The following is a 9,641-nucleotide window of genomic DNA, read 5'->3' as shown; positions in this document are numbered from 1 at the left end:
GCTGCGCCTGCCTCCACCAAAGAGTTCCCCCATACCGACTGGGATGCATTTTGTAAGCTACGCAGCGGCGCCACCTCAGCGGAGTGCATCACCAATATTGACATTTGGACGCAAGCGCTACGCACTGACGTCCAGACGGCCACTCGGGTGATAACCACAGGTGCCCCGTTTGAACGCATGGATAGCCGCCTAGCCCACCTTTTGGAGGCTAAGGCCTCTATCGTAGATTGGTGGAAGGGGCAGTGCCTAAACCGTCGCCTCAGATGCAAGATCTCTAAACTCAACACAGCCACAGAGAAGCACTGTCAAACCGTCAGCCGTCAACAATGGACTGAGCTGTGTAACACGATGGACGGGCAACTTCACCGTCCATTCTCGTGGAACCTCTTGAAACACCTTTCGACACTACCAACACCCGCACTTGCCAAGAATATCGGCTGCAGAAACTCCTTTATACGGAGACCCTTAAGCAAGGCCAGCAAAATATGCTTGACTATCTCTGCACCAGGTAAATTTCCAGAGGACAAGTCAGTCCACACAACAATTTAATCGGTAACCGCAACCCCACACTGGATGCAGAATTTAGCAAATCCGAAATACATGCTGCCCTCTGTAAGCTAAATGGTCGCTCTGCTCCAGGCCCGTACGGGATCACAAACAAAACCCTTCGTAATCTAGATGACCAATCCGTGTCCTATCTGACTGACTACATCAACGATTGCTGGCGCAATGGCTCCCTTCCGCCTGCCTGTAAAACTGTGACAGTCATCTTAATTCCAAAGCCCAGCAAACCATCTAGCCTCAACTACCTAAGACTCATTTCTCTCACTTCATGCATCGGCAAGGTCATGGAACATGCCTTCCTGGCACGTGTCAACACTTACCTCGAAGACAGCTTTATCTATCCCAACAACATCATTGGATTCAGACCTCACCTGTCAGCACAAGACGCAATGCTGCAACTTAAGCACCAAGTTCTAAACGATCGTTCCCGTAACACCAAAGCTATTCTCGGACTCGACCTTAGTCAAGCTTTTGACAACATTTCCCATACTGCTATTCTCGAACAAGTTTGTCTCCTCCACCTGGGAGAGCGAGCCTACAATTATTTATTTATTTATTTACTAATTTATTTATTTATTCATGATACCTTACAGGGCCCGATAGGGCATTGAGTAAGGGGGGGGGCAAGTATGAAACAAAAAATATCAGAGAAAAATGCATCAATAAATACAGGAAAACAATATTGAATATTTATTCATTACATTCGTGACTTTCTCTCCAACCGCACGTCCACCCTTTCGGCCGGATATCAAGAGGCCCATCTCCAAAGAACTGGACTGCTCTGTTCACTGACTAAATCGGAGCTACTTCTTTACAAGCCCGTTCAGCGAAGACGTCCCCCCAAACACCTACATGAGCAAAAACCCTGTGACACCATCACCCTTCACCTTCAAGATGGCAGCCCTATCCCGCACGTTCCTAGTATCCTGGTCCTCAGTCTCACTATATCAGCCAATGGCTCTAACGGCTTGGCTCTCAGCAAGATCTCCACTCAATCTCACAACACCTTACGTCTTCTCAAACGCATATCCAACGGAAGAAGTGGTCTCAAAGAAGAGAGCCTTCTCCGCTTCGTGCAGTCTTTTGTCCTGTGTCATATCACCAACGTTGCTGCTTATCTGAACTGGTATCGTGCAGAACAAAACAAGCTCGATGCCCTCATACGAAAGGTCTACAAGCAAGCACTTGGCCTCCCGCACTACACCAGCACTGAACTTTTCATTGAACTGGGAGTTAACAACACCCTCGCAGAACTCATCAAAGCTTAACAACGCAGTCAGCTAGAACGGCTCACACTCACTGAAACGGGACGTTCTATTCTCTCCACGCTTGGCTTCACGTATCATCAGCAACAGGGCCCCAAACAGTGAATTCCGTATAACAACCGCAGCTGGATCCACGTGGATCCCATCCCAAGAAACATGCATCCTGAGTACAACAGAGCCCGGCGCCAAGCTCGCGCTGCAGCCATCACAAAAGCCTTTGCCCTAGAACCTGGCGCCACATTTGTTGACGCAGCTCAGTATCCTCAAGGCACACGTTTTGTAGCTTTCACCACACGCAATGAAGTCCTACACCATGCAACCAGCGTCACTACTTCCTCTGCCGAGACGGCTGAAGAGGTGGCCATCGCCCTAGCCACTCTGGATCCCACCTGTGACACCATCGTATGCGACTCTCGCTATGTTGTCACTATCTACAGCAAAGGCCCCATTTCTCCGCAAGCGCTTCGCATCCTCTGCCAGACACTACAATCCAAAGAAAACATGATCACCCTGACATGGATCCCCGCTCACGCGGGCCCAGTCCACCCACGCCTCCCCAACCTCAACGAGGTCACCCACTCCCTTGCGCGAGGCCTTCTTAACCGCACTAGAGCTACTGGAGACGAGTAGGACACCAGGGACAACCTGACTACCTGCAATGATCTGGTTAAAAACATTTACCTCAGATGCCGAGCCTTTCCCCTACCTCACCCCAAGCTCAACCGGGCACAAGCCACTACTTCGCGTCTACTTCAAACAAACACGTATACCTCACCTGCCCGCTTTCACCTCATATTTCCGGACGTGTACACAACCTCCCACTGCTGGTGCTGCGGCACTCACCCGGTTGCACTTCCACGCATGCTGTGGGAGTGCTCGGAACAGTACAGACACACTAACGCCACGACCCTTTCGCCGAAGCTCCATGAGGCTCTGCGGAGCCCCGCTCTTTAAGACCAAATCTGGGCGACCCAGCACGCCCATGAGGCGGCGTTGAGGCAAGCCCTTGACGTCCCCTCATGGGAGGCTTAGGCCATCACTACCCCTTGTAACCCACAGAGTGGGGTCATCTGCATAGAGTGTGTGATGCATATTTGGTATTTCGGTCAGAATTTTGGGAAGTCCTAACAATGCAACATTGAAGAGGAGTGATATAGCTGGAACCTTGGGGTGTCCCATGGCTGCCGGGGGTGATGATGAAAAGCTCTCCTTCACCGATGTCAAATTAAAATTCTCAATTGGTTAGGAAATCCCCGACGTATGCATACGTCCTGTTCTCCACTCCCAAAGCCTGTAAATTCTGCGGGACGGTAGTGTGCTCCACATTATCAAAGTATTTGGAAACATCAAGACCAACAATAACTTGGTTGTCTATAGTGCGGTTGTAGAGCACCTGGTGTTTACTAATATCCGGTACCGCAGATGTGGGCGGAACCCGAACATGGTATCGGGAAGTAGATGATGATCACCTAAGTAGCGGATAAGACGGGTCTGGACAACATACTCCATCAATATCCCTACACAGGATGTGAGGAAGATAAGACGCAAGTTTGCTAGCGAGGGCTTTTTGCCGGTTTGGGATTCAGGATGAGGTTGGCAAGTTTCCGGCTCTGGGGTACGATGCTTTACTCCCAACATCACTGCATATAGCCCGTGAGAGCTTGGATAAAAAAATCGTCCAGGTTTCGAAGCATGCGATTGGTGACTCAATCTGGACCAGCTGCAGAATTCGTCTTGAGATGGTTCAGTTCCGCCCGCACTTCTGCTATAGTTATGGGGGCATCAAGGAGCGCGTTATCATCCCTTTCATATGTAGGGAGAGGAATTACGGGTTCAGGACAGATGTAGGTGTTAATGAGCTTTTGACGTAGTGAAGCGGATGAGCCAGAAAATTCACAGAATATACGTTCAAGTTAATATTTAGCTTGCCGTTTGCCACTATCAGGATCCAGCAAGTGACGCAGGAGTTGCCTTGTGTCCTTAGAGTTAGGAGCCTTATTCATTTGAGAACAGATTTCATTCCACTTCTGACGGGTGCGTTTCATCATCATCATCATCATCAGCCTGACTACGTCCACTGCAGGACAAAGGCCTCTCCCATGTTCCGCCAGTTAACCCGGTCCTGTGCTTGCTCCTGCCAATTTACACCCGCAAACTTCTTGATCTCATCTGCCCACCTAACCTTCTGTCTCCCCCTAACCCGCTTTCCTTTTCTGGGAATCCAGTTAGTTACCCTTAACGACCAGCGGTTATCCTGTCTACGCGCTACATGCCCGGCCCATGTCCATTTCTTCTTCTTGATTTCAGCTATGATATCCTTAACCCCAGTTTGTTCCCTAATCCACTCTGCCCTCTTCTTGTCTCTTAAGGTTACACCTACCATTTTTCTTTCCGTTGCTCGCTGCGTCCTCCTTAATTTAAGCTGAACCCTCTTTGTAAGTCTCCAGGTTTCTGCTCCGTAGCTAAGTACCGGCAAGATACAGCTGTTATATACCTTTCTCTTGAGGGCTAGTGGCAATCTACCTGTCATAATTTGAGAGTGCTTGCCAAATGTGCTCCACCCCAATCTTATTCTTCTAGTTACTTCAATCTCGTGGTTCGGCTCCGCGGTTATTACCTGCCCTAAGTATACATAGTCTTTTACAACTTGAAGTGTCTGGGTGTGTTTCATGGCATAGTTTTCAATGTTTGTGTGCACTCGATCCAACCGGCGGCGGATGTCTTTATCCTATTTTCGGGCCTGCAGAAGGGTCTCAAGTTTGCGTTTCCATGCCCAATGTGTGGCGTAGTATCTGTCACAGCTAGGCACCGACTCCTCGGCTTCGACATCAGTTGTGGCGTCCGTGACGTGCTCGAGGAGGGTAGTGGACCATGTGGAAATACCACTGTTTCGCTGTGAGGTTCCAGATTACTGGCGTTAGGTGCGATAGCGGTCCCAGTTAATAAGTCTGGCTGAACCAAAACGCTCACGTGTGGGCTCCTGGATGACTTTTTCCAGAACATATTGGTCACTGCCGAAAGTTTCTTGTATATTGCACCAGGTGGCATTTACTCCAGGCCCCACAAACGTGGGATCTGGTGTGGTGTCACGCGCCATTCGTCCCCCTCTACACGTGGAATGTGCTGGGTAAGTAAAAAGATTCAAGTGTAGCGAGTGCCACTCGTCTCATAGAGAACGGCCTTTTGGGGAAGTGTGGCAGCTTGGGCTATTTGGTATGGCATGACGATAGTTATAGCGCGAGAACAGAACGACGACACAGAGACAAGAAGGACACGAAGGACACGCTCGTGTCTCTGTGACGTCGTTCTGTTCTCGCGCTATAACTATCGTCTTTGGGGGAAGTCTTAGTGGTAACCCCATGATGAGTGGGGAGCGTTGAAGTCCCCCACTATAATATGCGGCTGGTGCTGGGCTCATTGTTGAACGTGGAGAAATAGGGGGGGGGGAGTGAATTCGACACGGTGGTCCCGGAGAGGGCTATAGTCATTAATCACAAAAAGACAGGCACCAGGTTTACGAGAAGGGTGGGGCAGAATTTCTAAAATTACGTGATCAGGAAAATTAGAGCCAATATCATGGGGGATGACATTCATGCTGCGTTTCACTAGAGTTTCCACTTGAGAGTTGGTGCACCCAAACGTGTATGTCTTGTATCTGGCTTATTGAGCGTGCTTGCCACCCTCCTGAAGCGCTATGATTTTTGGACGATCGCGGGTGGCAATAAACTGCTGGAGCACGGGACGCTTACGTGGGAAGCCCCGACCCTTCCACTTCCAGATGGTGGTGTTACGCGAGCGGCCCGCCATGGTTAGGATGAGAGTTTGTGCCGCCTGGGACCGAAGAAGCTGGGCCTAGGGCAGTGTCGGAAGATATGCAGCGAGCGTCTGATGCTTCCCTCGACGAGTCGAGTTGCCGGGTGTACGCGCTGTGATTCTTTGAAAATATTACTTCATAATGGTTTCCAGAGCAGCGAAACGTTGGTCTTTGGGTGTTTCACTCATTGTCAGAGCTGACGTAAGGCACCCAATTTGGGTCTGCGTGTCACCCGGTTGTGCCCCGCCCACCTCGTAGGCCCTTCGCTTTGTGGCTGTGCTCGCCGATGGGTCAGTGTCCATGGGGAGATGTGGGTGTTTCTGTCATGGAAGGTGGATGTGAAAAAGCACCAGATCCTATGCGTTGTTCTATTGTGGTAACTCTGTGCACAAGCTGTGTGACTACAGCAGTTAGGTCAGTAATGGCTTTTTCAAGTGTAGTGTTAGTAGTCCCTTCCTGCGTACTTACTGGCACCACCGCAGGAGTTCCGCAAACTGCAGATCCACGTAGCTTCCCTGCCAGTATACCTGGTAGAGTAGTAGCAGGGGTAGGCGCCCTCGAGCTGGACGATGGCCGTGGTGACTTGTGAGAAGAGTCTTCCCCGAGTGGTGGGAACGAGAAAGAGCGGTCCCTATGCTTGCGCTGGGTACCACCAGACTGGTGATGGTCCCAGCGACTGGAGCGTTTAAGGGTGACCCGCCGTTGAGTCACTTGATCTTGTTGCTTGGAGTCTTCCTCCCACTGGAGGGCTTCCCATTGGCGCTGCTTTCTGATATACGAGATTTTCTAGATTTTTTTACAACGGCTGTCTCTGGTAATATGCCTTTTTCCGCAAAGGTAGTAAGTCGGAACGCATTTGTGATCACTAGAGGCCGGATTTTTAGGCACTAAAAAAGTGTGTTTTAGGCGCCAAAGACAGGCAGGTAAAACACCATTTAGGCTCTCAAAATCATAATTATAAGCACAATAAATTTCTACAAAAATTGAAATATCCAAAAACGACGACGTCGGTTACTTGTATCTCCAGCAGGAAGAAAAATTGATATTTAACATAGTAGAAAGGCACCAACGGTTGAACATAGGCATGCATTTCTCGTTCGATTTGCAGTATGTGGTCTTTCGTTTTATTGTCTAGCATTATGCGTCAAGTGTCCGCCATTCAATTAACACTCTCACGAGTCCCTTCCGTTTCGTTGTGGCTTGGAAAGGCAGCGCAGGAGCAAATAATCAGACCGCTTATACCCCAGAAGAGGGCATGCTGGGTCTATTCGCATAGGACCAATTTCTCCACTATCGTTGAACACCTTAAAGGGCCCCTCACTAGGTTTGAGCTTTTTGAGCTGACAAGCGTATTAGTTCAATGGCACTCCGGATCAGTTCTATTAAGATTTGCAAAATTACATGTCGTGGAAAAACGCTCAATTTCTAATGAATGCCACTTGCCCTTCTCACGGGCGTGCGCCCCAAGATCTAGGGAGTGACGTACAGCAAGGAATGGTCCTGTTTTTACATCGCTTCTTTACGTTGACATCGTGGGCTGACGTCGCATACTGTACGCTCTTCATCAGAACTTTGTTAAATGCTAGTGGTTTCTATAAAAACAGACGAGAAATGTTCCGTCTCCTGTTTATATCCTGCATTTTAAACAGTACCCCATTAGGAGTGTTGCACGTGACATTCGTCTACTTGGCATGTGCAATTTGTGTGCTCTGTTGTGTAGCATGAATGAAGAGTGCTTTGATTTAGGCTAGCTGCTTCATATCATTTTGAAAGGGAAGCGCAAAGACAAAGGGAAAAGAACAACAGCACTCCTTGTCTCTATGTCTTTCTTTTCCCCGCGTCTTTGCACTGCCCTTTCAAAATCATTGTGATGAATGAACGCTGAGAAAAATAACAAAACACGCAAACGGAATCTCAGCTTGTTCTGTTTTTTTTTTATTTTTGTTTTGAATAGCCTGGAGATGCTATTCACTAATCGGCCCTTATTTAGTGTCCGCTTCGGTGGACAGTCGCTAGAGGGTGCTCCGCTGCTGACCCGAATGCCGCGGCTCGATTGTGGCCACGGCGGTCACACCTAGATGGATGCGAACAAGTAGATGCCCGTGTACTGTGCAATGTCAGTGCACGTTAAAGAAGACCAGTTGGTCAAAATTTGCGGAGACCTACACTACGGCATCTCTCATATTCAAGTCGTCTTTTTTATGTAAAACCACACATACTACCACTGCTACTACTACTATATACTACTACTACTACTACTACTACTCACTTCACTTTCGTTCGTCTTCTCGTCGTTCCTGCATCGTGCCTTCGCCAACCCTGCCAACGCTTAGCTTGTGTTTGGTGCGTCGTTTCTGACCGCAGTTTCAGTGCATGGAGCGACGTGGTGTCAAAATACATGATCCTTGCCAGCCTTTTCTAAAGTACACGCACTGACTGATACATCCTACAGAAACTGGTATAATACACCACAGAGAGCGCCAAATTGACACAACATCGATGGCGTACGCGCACGAGTAGCCTGGGGCGCGTCATGCGCGTGTCACCTTGCTTCCGCATGATGTTCTTGGTGCCTATGCATCATGTGATCTTCCAGCCCCGATACCGCAGAAAACATGGAAGTAATAAGGTTCACGATGACTACATGGAACGAAAATCAAGAGATTCAAGCTTGCATGTTCACATAATGATGTAGTGGCTCGTGGCGAACTAATTTGGAAAATTCCCGTGGTAGAACGCTTTTCATTTGGCACGCAAGAACTTCTAGTGTTTAACTACAACTTATTGTGTCACCTAGAGAGAGACGCTTGAAAAGTAAAATACAAACAATACAAAAGCTTCATGCTCATCACATTTTTTTACCTGAAGGTGCTGCAGCAGATGGGTGACAATGTCAAAGAAAACACGCCTTCATTGTTTGTTTGTTTGTTTGTTTCCCTGGACTGGACTCATGGTTCACACCCACTCAGGGGGATCGGCCAAGAAAGCGTGGTGCATTTTTTCTGTGAGCATTATACCTATGTGTAATTAATTCGTATTATAATATGACTAATGTAAGAAAAACCACATATAAAGAGAGAAAACGAAAAAAAGAAAAAATAGAAAAGTCAAGCTAAGGAATTTTGAGATTTAAAGAGTTATGATTACCACTCAGCTGCGTTTACTTTACCTCACCATTTGCAATTTTTTTGGATACTAAATAATAACTGTTTCATTGAAGATCACAAAGGGATACGTTTGAATGCCTGAATATAATCGCAAACGGCATTGAAAGCATCTCTGTGGCAATGTCCCAAAACTGAGGCACCAAAGCTTAGTGCAGTTTCCGCCGTCAATGTAACGCCTACTTTCAGAAATGGAATAACTAGAAGCCTTTTTTCTAAGTATAGCGTATCGGCGACAATACAAACAATAATGTTCAATTGATTCCATTTCTCCGCAAAATGCGCAGAGGGGAATCAATCAGACAAACCATGTGAAGGAAGCCATGTCTCTTGTAATGCAATAATATCAGGAGCTAATTTAGAAGTCAAGTATACTAAATTCATAGATGCAGAGTAAATTGATCGGCAATTCCAATGGAGAATCTTAAGCGACCCTATGGTTTCGAAAGAACTGCTTCTGCTACAGATTTATCTAGAATGTTTTCTTTCAAAAATCTCTTTTTGAAAGGCTCTCCTTTTCCTTCAGATACTTTTTGTCCTTTGTCTGTTTTGGTGAATTAGTTTTCCTTGACAGAGGGGATCTAGATCGCTTCAGTGACCTAGGGTCTAGATCCATGTCATCTGAATCTGTTGTATCTGCATCTTTATCCTCACTTTGGCTCTGGATATCTACTGCAGAGAGTGCTGCAGACGGAGAGTCCAAAAGTGCGGTTTCAAATTCCTCATTGTGGCTCTGGACGCCTACTGCAGAGGGTCCTGCAGACGGATAATACGATGGCGCATTTTCAGATGCAACGTCATTTATTGGTCGTGAATTCTCAACATGTTGGAATA

The sequence above is a fragment of the Rhipicephalus microplus genome, chromosome X, assembly GCF_043290135.1.
Source record: "Rhipicephalus microplus isolate Deutch F79 chromosome X, USDA_Rmic, whole genome shotgun sequence".
Taxonomy (NCBI): domain Eukaryota; kingdom Metazoa; phylum Arthropoda; class Arachnida; order Ixodida; family Ixodidae; genus Rhipicephalus; species Rhipicephalus microplus.
The sequence above is the reverse complement of the archived record's forward strand: the minus strand, read 5'-3'. Positions refer to the sequence as shown.